The following is a 14,799-nucleotide window of genomic DNA, read 5'->3' as shown; positions in this document are numbered from 1 at the left end:
TTGTGTAAAATGGCGCATGAAAAACAGCAGAACAGAGTAAACAAGATAACAGAGGAATTTAAGAAATATGCACGTACACACACAAAGAGCTTGTTTAATAGGAGGTGTGACTGCGGGATAGGAGAAAGTCGGAGTCAGTCAAGAGTCAGGCGAATAGGGAAAAGTGCCAAACCAATCCAAGAAGGATAAATATAAGAAAAATGTAAGGGGAGGTGAGTATATAAACAAAGAAGCTTCCCGCCCTCGGTGTACTTTCCCAAGGTAGGGGGAGGGTACCCAACCTTGCAATGTTGTAAATGTAAATAAATGTTCTTTGTTCTCAACTTTTGTCTCGAGCATATTTTGTGAACATGAAGGCACTTCTCACAACTTGGGAGCTCGTCCAGGATCACACTCCCTCCACTGACTGGTGCTTGTCTGAAAGGGGGTTGGTGCACCCTGGCTGATTTAGCCAGACTCCTGGTCATCGAGTGTCCGGCCAGTGGACGTAGTGAGTGATATCCGAGAAGAGACATTGAGAACAAAGAATGGGACAGCCGTGCGAGTGACGTGCTGGGAAGGCTCGACAGCCGGGTAAGACTGATTTATTCACCATGGGTGGGGGAGGGAGCAAAAAGAAAGGTCTGAGAATAGGACCGATTGATAGAATTCCCCCGGGAAGCCCATTGGGGAGGCAACTTTATCCACCATGGGTGGGGGAGGGAGCAAAAAGGTCTGAGAATAGGACCGATTGATAGAATTCCCCCGGGAAGCCCATTGGGGAGGCAATTGATGAATTGGGGTGCGGGAAAGATAAAAAGAAAATGATCTAGTACTGTTGCCATGAGTGGCCTGAGAATCCAATTAAGGGGTCTTCAGTATTTTGGCCAAAATACAGTTCGGATGAGGATTGGATATGCCAGGCGTTGAATACCTGGCTTTATGAGCATATACCCGAGGACTCCGAAAGTAGAGATTATGCTGCCTGCTGGTTGTTTGTAGAATTTGACCAGATGGTGATGAATACAAGGGATCCGGCGAAATCTAAGGAATAGGAGACTATGGCTCCTCTTCCTGAAAATTAGGACCCCTTGCAGGCATTACCTCCACCATATCCTGAGCCAGTTCCTCCCTTGCCCTCTCCTCCCCGCCCACTTTATCCTCCCCTTCCTATGTCTGCCACTCCAACCCCTCCGAGACTCATCAATGAAAATGAACGAGAAAACACGATAAGGACGAGGTTACAAGCTAAGGGTCCTCCGCCGCCTCTTACCCACCAGGAATATAACCCAGACTGTACGGGATTATTAGAAGAGCAGTGTGAAAAACTTCACGAAGAGAAGACTGGGGAATTTGCTTTGGGTCCCAGACATCATAAGGAAGATCCAGTTCCATCAGGAGCCTGGGGACCGGACCCTTCTCAGGCGCAAATGTTTCCCCTTCGCGAGGTCCAGGGGGTGGAATAGGCTTTGTAAATGTCCCCTTGACTAGCACAGAAGTGAGAAATTTTAAACGGGAAATGAAGTCTTTCAATGAAGATCCTCAAGCCTGTGCAGAGCAATTAGATCAGTTTCTGGGACCTTACATTTACACCTGGGACGAGTTAATGTCTATATTCAAAGCTTTATTTTCTTTAGATGAGAGAGGAATGATTAGACAAGCTGGAATTAGGGTGTGGGATCGGGAACACCAGGGAGGTCCAGGAGCAGTTGCTGGAGAGGATAAATTCCCTCTGGTCAATCCACACTGGGATAAGGGGACGGTAGATGGTCGCACCCGGATGGAAGAATACAGGGTGAACCTGATAAAGGGAGTGAGGGCGTCAGTACCAAAAGGACAGAATTTTAAGAAAGCATTCGAGGTTTCCCAGGGCCCAGAGGAAACCCCCTCAGCCTTTTTGACTAGACTGCGGGCAGCAATACAACAATATGGAGGATTGGATATAGAGTCACCAGTTTGGGAACAATTAGTTTTGACAGGATTTGTTACAAACTCAGCCCCAGATATATGAAAGAAACTTCAAAAGACTGAAAATTGGCATGAACAGGGATTATCCCAGCTCCTACAAATAGCCCAAAGGGCATATGTCCAAAGGAGTGTAAGGAAAGGCGAAGATATTAATGCAGGCGGTAAAGGAAGTCGTAAATGGACAGCAGGGAAGTCAAAGACACCGGACCAACGGTCAGGGCGGATGGATGGGAATGAGAGAAAGAGGAGGGCCAGGATTTGAAGGATGGGATGAACCCCAGGGTCCCCGACCACGAGCGGGGGCTCCAAGAGGTGGTCCCAACAAAGGATAGCAGACAGGGCCCAAGGTTTGTTACTATTGTAAAAGAGAGGGACACTTCAAGAGGGCCAGGGACACACGATCCTATGTCCTGATGGAGGAGGAAGATTACGGTAGTCAGGGTTCTCTCGTAAAGAGTGCCGTGGGGCAGCATGGAGAACCATTAGTAAACTTAAGCATAGGACCCCAAGAAGAAGATATGATTTTTATGGTAGACTCGGGAGCTGCTCGTTCTAGTATTTTAACCAAACCCAAGGGAACAGTTTTTAAAGGGAGGGTGATTATTTCAGGGGTCGTGGGATCTAACTTTGAGGTTCTTGAATTAAGGGGCCTTAGGATACAAATGGGGAGAAAAGTAATAAGGGGAGACATTCTACTGGTTCCCCAGGCAGGAATCTGCCTGCTGGGATGGGATTTGTAGGATTTATTGGGTATGGGGACCCGGCCTCAAGGAAAGGGAATTGGGGTCCAGTTCTACACATTGACACAAGAAGATTGTGAGTTGATCGACCCCAAGGTGCGGGCCAAGAAGGGAAATAGAGGGGGGTTGGATATTCCCCCACTTCGGGTCACACTAAAAGACCCCAATCAGATTGTCAGACGAAAGCAATATCCAATCCCAATGGAGGGAAGGAAGGGACTGCAACCCGTAATTGATCAATTATTATTGGATGGGTTACTCGAACCCTGTATGTCCCCCTTTAATACCCCAATACTGCCAGGACAAAAACCAGACGGTACTGATTGGCTGGTACAAGACCTATGAGAATTAAATAAGATGATTTTGGCCCGATACCCCGTTGTGCCTAATCCTTGTACAATTATGGGAAAAATAGATTCAAATAGTAAATGGTTTAGTGTGATAGACCTGAAAGACACCTTTTGGGCTTGCCCTCTGGATGAGGGTAATAGGGACATGTTTGCCTTTGAAAGGGAAAACCCGTATACTGGACGAAAGAACCAGTATCACTGGACAGTTATCCTGAAAGGCTCTTCAGAGTCCCCTAATCTGTTTCGCCAGGTATTAGAACAAGTGTTGGAAGAAGCTCCAAAAAGATCAGACTGTCAACTAATACAATATGTAGATGATTTATTAATCACAGGAAAAGAACAGGAGGCTGTCAAACAATATACTGTGGATATGTTAAACTTTCTGGGAGAAAAGGGGATGAGAGTAAGTGAGACGAAATTGCAATTTGTGCAGCCAGAGGTAAAATACCTGGCCCATTTAATTAGTCAGGGGTGTCGGCAAATAAGCCCAGAGAGAATACGTGGCATTTTTCAGGTCCCACCTCCCAAGGATGCCCGAGAGCTCAGGAAGTTCCTTGGTCTGGTGGGATATTGCCGAATTTGGATAGAAAATTATTCTAGTTTGGTAAAATTTTTGTATGATAAATTAGCTGGCCTAGATAATTCTCTTGTTGTCTGGACAGAGGAAGAAATGGAGAAATTTAAGAGGATAAAGAGTTGTCTCGCCAAGGCTCCAGTGTTGACATTACCTGATTTGAATAAACCATTTGATTTATTTACTAATGCAAAGGATGGGGCAGCTACGGGTGTATTGACCCAGGAGCGAATGGGGCTCCGGCAACCAGTGGCGGTTTTGTCCAAAGTATTGGACCCAGTTTGCTGCGGATGGCCGGAGTGTGTCCAGGCTATTGCTGCCACCGCTGTCCTGGTAGAAAGGGTCGAAAGATTACCTTTGGCGCACCCATGACTGTCCATACCACGCACACCATCTGAACTATTCTGTTACAGCGTGTGGGAAGGTGGTTGACTGATTCGAGAATTCTAAAATATGAGGCAATTTGATGGACCGAGATGACCTGACGCTGGTTACTAATTGGGTCCAGAACCCAGCTGCGTTCTTAGTATCTCCGTCAAGTGAGACGGCCTATGATCAGCTGGAACATGAGTGCTTGGAAATAATAGATTTGCAGACTAAGATCCGGAGTGATCTAGGGGATGAGCCTCTATGTGAGGGAGAGAGATGGTTTATAGATGGTTCTTCTCGTTGTATAGAAGGAACTCGTTACAGTGGATATGACATAGTGGATGGAAAAGATGGTTCTGTTATCAAAGCTGGTCGCCTCCCCGGTCTCTGGTCAACTCAGACATGCGAATTATATGCGCTGTGTCGAGCCTTCCAGGGACTACAGGGGAAAGTAGGAACAATTTACACATATGCTTTTGGAGTTGTACATACCTTTGGAAAAATTTGGAAAGAACGGGGGTTAATTACAGGAAAGGGCCAAAAATTAGTCCATGAAAATTTAATAATCAAATGTTTGGATGCTTTAATGCTGCCTAAGGAGGTGGCCGTGGTCCATGTCCGGGGACATCAGGTAGGGGAAAGTCCCGAAGACCAAGGTAACAGACAGGCAGATGAGGTCACAAAGGAGGCATCCATGGGAGTAAACTTCAGCTCACCCGCCTGTGTGCTGAGACAGGTCTCTCCTGGTTTAAATATTTACCCCTGGCTTTGATTCGTATTCGTACCACTCCCCGTCGTGATATTGCCGTCTCCCCGTATGAAATGATGTTCGGCCTTCCTTATCTGGGCTCCCATACAGACCTCCCAATACCGGAGGCAAATAACCAATTTATATCTAAGTATCTGCAGGAACTTTCCACCACGTTGGCTATCTGAGAAGAAGAGAGATTCTAGCGCAGACGCCGCCTTTGGAATTCCCCATACATACCATTCAACCTGGTGGCTGGGTATTGATAAAGAGTTGGAAAGATGTTAAGTTGTCGCCAACCTGGGATGGTCCTTTTTGTGTCCTTCTAGTTACAGATACTGCTGTACGAACGCGTGAAAAAGGGTGGACTCATGTCCAGAGGGTGAAACGTTATCACCAGCCCCTCGAGAATGTCTCCACTGACCTAGAAGGCTCATATTGGCAGTCGGAGCAACATCCTAGCAACCTCAAGCTCACCCTGTGACGAAAAATTTGATTTGTGTATAATAATAATGTCCTTGTTTGTATTTTTCTTTATTTTCCCCATTGCTTTCGCCTCCACTCCGTCTTGCTCCCAATGTGTTAAGTCCTTTTGGAAGAGGGGCAGCACTTCAGGTAATGATGTTGAGCTTAGGGAGATTAAGTATTTTGAGAAGTGGGCGAGGACGAAGGAGGGTTGTGTAGTCCCAAGAAAGAACAACAATTGTTCTTTTGCCTCCGAGACATATACCATTTTTCTATTATTTTTTTCTAATAGATTCTTCCTGTCCTGCCCCCCCCCCCCCCCCCGGGACCCTTCTGTGCCTCCAAATTAGGCAAACCAGGAGACCCTCTAGTGAAGGAAGTGATTTCACTGCGGGCAGGTTCTAAGTATAGTGGTACCAAAATGATCACCATTTCGCCACATGAGTCTCAAAAGAACTTGTACGAGAGGGCAAGAATACAAGCCAATAGGCATAGACTTGGAGATAACCTATGGGTCGATTTACATCAACTTACCGTCCAGGAGCTTGGTGTTCGTAACTGTTGGATTTGTAGTGGCCCAACCCGGGATGGAACTTTGCCATGGAGAGGTGAGCCATTAGATGATCATACACTTCTTGCCTCCAATCTTTCCACTAGCACTTCTGGTCGATCCCGTGAGTCTTTAAAGTTGGAAAATCATCCACAAGGCTTTGAGTGCTTGGTAAAATAAATCTCCCAAAGGGAGATTTGGCTTGCCAGTGCTGGAGTAATATCACTAGTGGAAATTGGGTTCCAACCCCGCCTACCAGCTTCCTGTCCCTTTCTAATCGATCAGATGTTCCCTGTGTACCCTTGATTCCCATTAATGACACATCTGACCTTGCCGACGTTGAGTTTTGGAATTGCACTGGTTTCAACCCTTATCAGGCCATTCCTGCGCTGAGATCCTTCTGGGAAGATTCTAGTCCTTCCGGCTATGCACCCGACGGCTTATATTGGATTTGTGGGAATATGGGTTATACATACCTTGAACCCGACTGGAGTGGGACTTGTTGTATTGGTATGATTCAACCACATTTCCATCTTCTTCCTCCAGATTCCGATGAACACATTTCCACTCGATTACATTCCCCCAGACAATGCTGTTCAGCAGAGATCAGCAAATGGGGGGATGACTGGCCCCCTGAACGCATAATTTCATACTATGGACCGGCTACGTGGGCACAGAATGGTTCATGGGGGTACCGAACTCCAATTTACATGCTTAATTGTCTAATCCATTTGCAGGCTGACCTAGAAGTAATTACTAACCAGACAGCTACTGCCTTAGATTTGTTGGCAGAGGAACAACAGCAAATCTTGGCTACTGTTTATCTGAATCACCTAACCCTGGACTATTTATTGGCTGCAGAAGGTGGTGTGTGTGGCAAGCTGAATCTCTCCAATTGCTGCCTTACAATTGATAATAATGGACAAGCTGTTAAAGACATCTCTTCAGGTATACGGAAACTCTCTCATGTTCCGGTGCAGACATGGCACCCCGCCATTGACTCATGGTTTTCTAAATGGTTTAGTGTCTCCTGGTCATGGATACATTCAGCACTTATCTTTTCTGCCTTTATACTTCTTGCCTTAATACTGATCCCTTGCATCCTTCCTGGCCTCCAGTGTTTGGTTAGACGAGCCATTCGACAAATCAGTTCCATTATGGTTCTGCAACAACAGGATTATGCTGAGGCGACAGAGAACCTTCTGAAACTATGGGAAAAAGAAACCTCTATTATTTAGACAGGTTTGAAAGCGTAGCTCTTTTTAAGGGGTGGATTGTAGGAGTTTAGAAACAGTTATTATTTTAATTAAAGGAGTTTAGAAACAGTTATTATTTTAATGTTAGGAGTTCTGAAACAGTTATAGAAGGTAGAAAGAAAAAGCAAGAAAAAAAGCTAAAATGTTCTTTGTGTAAAATGGCGCATGAAAAACAGCAGAACACAGTAAACAAGATAACAGAGGAATTTAAGAAATATGCACGTACACACACAAAGAGCTTGTTTAATAGGAGGTGTGAGTGCGGGATAGGAGAAAGTTGGAGTCAGTCAAGAGTCAGGCGAATAGGGAAAAGTGCCAAACCAATCCAAGAAGGATAAATGTAAGAAAAATGTAAGGGGAGGTGAATTGAAAAATGTATAAAAACAAAGAAGCTTCCTGCTCTCGGTGTACTTTCCCAAGGTAGGGGGAGAGTACCCAACCTTGCAATGTTGTAAATGTAAATAAATGTTCTTTGTTCTCAACTTTTGTCTCGAGCATATTTTGTGAATGTGAAGGCACTTCTCACAAAGGGTTACTTAAACAAAAGTAGTTTTCAATTATATTTGAACAAGAAAACAGAATTGAACTTTAACTTATTACTTAACCTACCTAACTATTTAATCCCTCCTCTAATACTAAGCGCAGGTGTGTGTAATGTATATTTAAGATTAGAAAAGTTCTTTGGATCACAGTCCAATCTCACTGGTTGCAGGCAATTCTTGTACTGTGCCCAAAAGTTTGCACTAACAAAGTTCACCAGTCTTTGGTGCATAACAGGCAAATGGTTACCACTCAGGAGGGTTCTTGCTGGTTTTCAGAGAGAGATTCCTTTTCCAGGACATCCACAACTGATTCCTTCTCAATCAGTCTCGCTGACGAAACTTGCCCCCTTCAGGGTTCTCCAGATAATCCTCTTTCTTTCAGCTCACCTTTCACACCGCCAGTCTTCTCCTTTGACCAGGCAGCCTTCCAAAGTTTGCCAGCTTTGTCCTTCTGGAAATAATTTCTGTGATTCCTCTCCCTGTTTCACACCCTCCCTCTCTGAGAGCAAAACTCTTCTCCTCTTCCTGCAATGATCACAAGGTCTCCCAGGCAAACTGCTGTCGATACTTTGTTGCCTTCTGCAAAAAGCATTCTGCAAAAGTCCTGCAAATATTCTGAGTTTTAAAATGTATGTGTGCAAGCTGCTCTAAAAATTCCTCCCAAACCACCTCTAAATACTTTGTCACAATCCACCCACAAGAGTTTAGCTTTGGCAACAGAATAAATAGTATTTGGTGCAATGTAAGTCACCAGTCCCTCTCCTGAACCATCCTGCCCTGCCAATCCACACTATTCCCTTTTCCCACAGCACTTATCGCTGCTCACCCTACTCCCTGTCGCACTCTCAATCTTCTATCTTCTTCCTCCTCAGAGACGTCAACCTCATTGCTAGTCTTGCTTCCCCTTGTCCGATAGACATGAACACTGATGAATCCTCGATCCAGAAACTGCAAAATTTTAATCATGAAAACATTTCTTAACTCTTGTACCTTCCTCTCTAACATAAAGAGCGAAAAGTACCTCAAACCATTATATAATCCCCTCGTCTTATGGTTCTCTCTCCAAATCCAGTGGCAAGATGCCCTTAACTGCCAAGCGTCCTCTTCAATCTCTGGGGCACTGCTTCACGGATCACTGACCTCCACAATTCCACTTCTCATGACCCACCTCCACAAATTACACTGATCACAACCTGCTCATGACCAGCACTCTGTCTTCTTCCAATGCATTTGTTCCTGCTTTCATCAGTGCTCCCTTATTATAGGTTCCCAGGGAAGGAGGTGCATCCCAATACTTTCCAGCTCCTCATCATCGAGAGCTTTGGTCCTCTTCTAGTCTTGGGCACATTCTACACACCATGGAGTGGGATCCCTGCACTCTACCCACACCAGAGTGGGATCCCCGCACTCTACACACACCAGAGTGGGATCCCCGCACTCTACACAAACCAGAGTGGGATCCGCACACACTATACACACCACAGAACGGGATTCGTGCACTATACACACAACAGAGTGGGATCCGTGCACTATACACACACTGGAGTGGGATCCCTGCTCTCTATCTACACCGGAGTAGGATCCCCGCACTCTACAAACACTGGAGTGGGATCATCGCACACTACCCACACCGGAGAGGGATCCTTGCACTCTACCCACACCAGAGAGGGATCCTCGCACTCTACACACTCTGGAGTGGGATCCCCGTACTCTACCCAAACCGGAGAGGGATCCTCGCACTCTACCCACACCGGAGAGGGATCTTCGCACTCTACACACTCTGGAGTGGGATCCCCGTAGTCTACCCACACAGGTGTGGGATCCCCGTACTCTACACAATCTGGAGTGGGATCCCCGTACTCTACCCACACCGGTGTGAGATCCTTGGGCAGTGAACTGGAATTCACTGTCTTTGTATTTTTGTGATGACTGGCTCCTCCCTTGTCTGGTCTTCCCGCCTTACCTCAGATTCATGTGAGGACTATTGTGTCTACCAGCTGTCAGAAATAAAACTTCTCACACATGAGTCTCTTTAAAACTGATGACACGACAAGCTTTATTTACAAGTCTGCAGAGTTGGACTCAACTGGTTTCTCACCAGTTAAGCCCCGATACATACAGTGCATTGATTTTTATACCTTTATTATTTGCCCTTCCCCTTCTTATTAATACTGTTTTAATTGGTTAGTATTACAAAAACATTCTAAGTATAACTGCATTATTAATTATCACGTTCGTTACGTACGCTGTGAACTCTACATTCACTGAATTCTGTTTCTCACACTTCTTATCAATCCTTTGTCTCCTGCATGTCTCTCACTATGACCATGAAAAGATAGGTTTAAAAAAACATATTCAGCAGCTCCTTCTGTCCTTGACTGCTAGTAAACTCTCTGTCCGTTCTGGCTTCCCTGTTTATGATTAATCATCACATTTTAACTTAAGTCTTTTTAACCTAAATTCTCTATATCACAATCCACCCCTTTCTCTCTTTAAAATGTGTTGAATATATGTATAGATATGAATATGATTCTAAGCTAGGGAAGAGAAATGTTTTATGATACATTAATCTCACGCTGAAATAAAAGTCTTACAATAAAACTGAATACTGCTATTAGATAGGGGTAGGCAATCAGTTTTAAAAACAGTAGATAAGAACCAAGTCTGAGGTTTAGGAAACCAAGTGAAAACACCAGGTGAAATGCGAATCCATACAGCCTTGCAGGGACTTTCTCCTACTGGGTATTTGCCGGCTCGTGAGAGACAATAAAAACCAGAGGGGACGTTAGAGAGAGACCAGGTTTCTCTTGATCTCGTTCGGTTAGTTGTCCAAATGCGGGAAATCATGGTCAATGAATTGAGAGGTTCTCCCCACCAAGGCCATTGTTCTGACATCCGTGGATCCCCGCAGACCCAACAATTGGTTACATTAAAAGTTCCTGCAATTTTAGTTGCCAGATCTACAAAAAGGTTATCTCCCCCAATTGCATTACCGAAACTTACATGGTTATTTGGATGGACTCGAACTAAGTCCGGCTGTCTTAAAGGGACAGGCAATTTCAAGTGTGGAGTGTAACTTTTCATTGGAACAGTACGTTGGTGTATGCAAAACCAGAGTTCATCAGGGCATGATGGGCTTGAGTCACCTTTCCAACTGTTAAGAGGGAAAGGAGTGGTATTAGGAATCTGTATATAATGACCCATATTATTTCCTTCTTTTTCCACACAAGGGGTATATGGATGTTGGGTGGTATTTTCTGCCCAGCATTTCTCAGGAACTGAGGTATGGGAAATGAAATTACCTTCCTTTCTTCCCCAAATGTGGTCCTGAAACAGGACCACTGTATCTCTGCATTTCTTACATTTCACACCTGATAAAGACATAGGCAAACTAAGAAAAATCAAAGAACATAACAATAACATTGTGAATTAAGTCTTTTTGCGAAATCGTAAGGTAAGAGGTTTTTCTCCAGGAATACAAGTCCAATCTGAGTTCGTATCAGGGTCCTGTGGCGCCTCTACAGGTCCCTTAAATCTGGATGCGTGTGTCCACCCCTTCTCTCTTGTTCGTACTGCAGCTTCTGTAGTTAAGAGAACTTGGTATGGACCTTCCCACTGGGGCTGGAGTTTTTCAGTCTTCCAGGTCTTGATAAGAATCCAGTCTCCTGGTTCCACTTTGTGTAAAGAAAAGTCTAGAGGCGGTGTTTGTGCCAATAGTCCTCTCTTTCGTAAATCTGTAAGAGAGCGTGACAGTGCCTGTAAATAGTTCCTAACAAATATATCCCCTTCCCCCAAGGTGGGACACCCCTCAACTGTACTCCAGAAGGGAAGCCCAAACATCATTTCATAAGGGGACAGCCCTACATCTTTTCGTGGGGCAGTACGAATTCTCAATAAGGCTAGGGGCAGACACTTTATCCAAGGCATTTTAGTTTCCACCATTAACTTTGTCAATTGGATTTTTAGTGTTCCATTCATACGTTCGACCTTCCCTGAGCTTTGTGGATGCCAAGGGGTATGTAATTTCCAAGAGACCTGTAATGCATCACAAATCAATTGCTGGATTTTTGAAGAAAAATGTGGACCCCTGTCTGAGTCTATAGAATCCATTATACCATATCTGGGGATTATCTGCTCTAGGAGGAGGCGAGCTACTGTAGAGGCTGTAGTATTTATTGTTGGGAAGGCTTCTACCCATCGGGTAAAGTGATCTATTATCACCAACAGATATTTCCATCTTTGAACTTGAGGTAACTCTGTGAAGTCGATCTGGATACGTTGAAAAGGGCGTATGGCTAATGGTTGACCTCCCATGGTCCCTGTCCTCATTATCTTCTTATTAATTTTTGTGCATAGGTAACAATTTTGCACCTCTTGTTGGGCCAAGGTGTAGATTCCCTTACACACATATTCTCGAAGCACTGTGTCACATAAGGCTTGAGTGCCCCAGTGGCTCTGTTGATGCAGGTGTTTTAAAATATTGCGAGTTATTTCTTTATTTAGAACAGTTCTTCCATCTGGTGTTTTCCATGTTCCATCAGGTAATTGGCTTGCGCCCAGCTGATCCATGTTCTTTTCTTCCTTAGCAGTGAAAATGGGAGCTGTCTTTATGCCTTGCCTTATTGGGATTAAAGTCAGCAAACGGACTTCTTGTTGCATGGCTGCTCTTTTGGCTTCTTCATCAGCCAGTCTGTTTCCAATTGCTGTCGGGTTATCTCCCCTTTGATGGCTTGGTATGTAGACCACTGCTATTTCTTGGGGTAATGTTAAGGCTTCTAAAGTCAGAGTAATCATCTGTTCGTGTGCCAATTCCTTTCCTCTTGATGTAATTAGACCACGCTCCTTCCAGATCTTACCAAAGGTATGCACTACCCCGTATGCGTATTTGGAATCTGTGTAAATCGTTCCAATTTTCTTTGCCAGTATTCTGAGGGTTCTCTGCAAGGCATATAGTTCACAGGATTGTGCTGACCAGCTTCCGGGTAGTCTCGTGGATTCTACTACTTTCCAAGTATTTCCTTCTATTATAGCATACCCATTTCTTCTCATTCCGTCAACACATCTGGCGGAGCCGTCAATGTAGAATTCATATCCTTCTCCCAGCGGAGTATCGCAAAGGTCTTCTCGGGTCTTGGTCTGAAGATCTGTCAACTCGACACAGTCATGCTCCACCTCTTTCTCTGTTTCACTGCCATATAAAAACTGAGCTGGGTTGCAGCTATTAATTTTTGCAAACTGTAAATCTTCTCCAACCATTAAAATGGTTTCATACTTTAATATACGAGAATCAGTCAGCCATCGATGGGCAGTTTGTGTTAATAAAACACTCACAGAATGGGAGGTGTACACAGTCATCTTTCCTCCAAAAGTAAGTTTACGTGCTTCCTCTACCAACAGAGCAGCAGCCGCTACTCCCTGGATACACGTCGGCCATCCGCGAGACACTGGGTCCATCATTTTGGAAAGGAAAGCCACTGGGTGTCGCTGACCACCTTTTTCCTGTGTTAAAACTCCCACAGCTGTTCCTTGGTTATGAGTGACAAATAGCTGGAAGGGCTGTTTTAAAGAGGGCAGAGTGAGCACTGGGGCTCGTGTTAGGCGATGTTTCAAGTCCTCGAACCATCCCTCCTCCTCCTGGGTCCATTTCAATGGATAGTCATTTTCATTTGTCAGTTTATCATACATAAACTTCACCAAAGCTGAGTAGTCCTCTATCCATAACCTACAGTATCCTAAGAGTCCCAGGAATTGTCTTATTTCCTTCTTATTACGGGGTAAAGGCATTCTAGTGATTCCCGCAATTCGTTCAGGGGTAATTCGTTTCTGTCCTTTACTTATCTGGTGTCCCAGATATATCACAGTTTTCTCAACAAACTGTAACTTGTTTCTGGACACCCGTAGACCCTTTTTCCCCAGATAATTCAAGAGTCTAATGGTCTCTCTCCTCATTTCTTGTTCCTTGGGTCCTGATAATAGTAAATCATCCACATACTGCATTAGTTGGGAATCATCAGATTGTGGATAGTCCATCAGGATTTGTTCTAGCATTTGTCCAAACAGGTTTGGAGATTCAGTGAACCCTTGGGGCAATACAGTCCACCGAAACTGTCTCCGTCTACCTGTCCATGGATTTTCCCATTCAAACGCAAACATATCTCTACTTTCCTCTTCTAACGGACAAGTCCAGAAGGCATCCTTCAAGTCGATAACACTAAACCACTCATGGTCTGGGGGAATCCGACTCATAATAGTATAGGGATTAGGCACCACTGGGTGGCGGGTCTGAACAATAGCATTCAAACTTCTTAGATCCTGAACTAGGCGATAGGATCCATCTGACTTTTTTACTGGGAGTATAGGGGTGTTATAAGGTGACATGCATTCTTCTAACAGTCCGTCTCGTATTAAAGTCTCAATTACCGGCTGTAGCCCTTTTCTCCCTTCCAAAGAAATAGGATACTGACGTTTCCTTACCGGCTGATGACCTGGTATTAATGTGACATGTAAAGGTGGGATGTCCAGACCTCCTCGATTTCCCTCCTTATACCAGACTCTCTCGTCAATCTGCCGTTCATCCTCTTCCTTTAAAGCGCAGAGGTGGACTCGCACTTCTCCGTCCACAGGGAGAGCACCCAAACCTAGGAGAGCCTGTAAGTCCCTTCCTAGGAGGTTAAATCCAGCCGAAGGTAATAACAAGAGGTCTTGTACCCCTTCTCTTTCTTCCAGTTTCACTGTTACTTGGGGAATTATTGATACCATTCTGGGAGCCCCTTCTATCCCAGAAATTGTCAAATTACTTTTTATAGGCTCAGTTCCGATTGGCACAGTTATTACACTACTTCGTTCCGCTCCTGTGTCCACCATAAACACCACCTCTTCTCCCTTGGGACCAATTTTTAATTTTACCAGGGGTTCCCTCTTATATTTGGTCCCTAACATTTGGAACCCCTGACACCCCTAATCTTCTTCCATAAGTTCGAGGGCACGCAATTCCCTCTTGTATCGGGGGCATTCCCTCTTAAAGTGTCCTTCCTCATTGCAGTAATAGCACTTAACAAACCTCCGGGGTCTTCCCTCTCTTGGATATTTTGGATTGTTTAGAGGAAGGTTTTGTTTTCTTTCCCCTCTGGATTCAGCATTCATCTGTCGGATAGTCTGTACCATAACCTTTGTCGTCTTCTTTTGATCTTCTTCTTCTCTCTGCACATATACTTTTTGTGCCTTTTTTAACAGTTCACTTAGGGGTTTTTCACTCCAG

General features: G+C 44.7%; 1 long non-coding RNA gene across 1 annotated transcript; it reads left to right on the top strand.

Moving 5' to 3' along the window:
- The first annotated feature begins 212 nt into the window (after window positions 1–212).
- LOC138747353 (uncharacterized) lies at window positions 213–7,481 on the top strand. The gene is made up of 2 exons (XR_011347440.1): window positions 213–573; window positions 5,058–7,481. It is a non-coding gene; the product is annotated as an uncharacterized lncRNA (long non-coding RNA).
- The last annotated feature ends 7,318 nt before the right edge of the window (window positions 7,482–14,799 follow it).

This window comes from Narcine bancroftii, chromosome 1 (assembly GCF_036971445.1).
Source record: "Narcine bancroftii isolate sNarBan1 chromosome 1, sNarBan1.hap1, whole genome shotgun sequence".
Taxonomy (NCBI): domain Eukaryota; kingdom Metazoa; phylum Chordata; class Chondrichthyes; order Torpediniformes; family Narcinidae; genus Narcine; species Narcine bancroftii.
The sequence above is the reverse complement of the archived record's forward strand: the minus strand, read 5'-3'. Positions and strand labels throughout refer to the sequence as shown.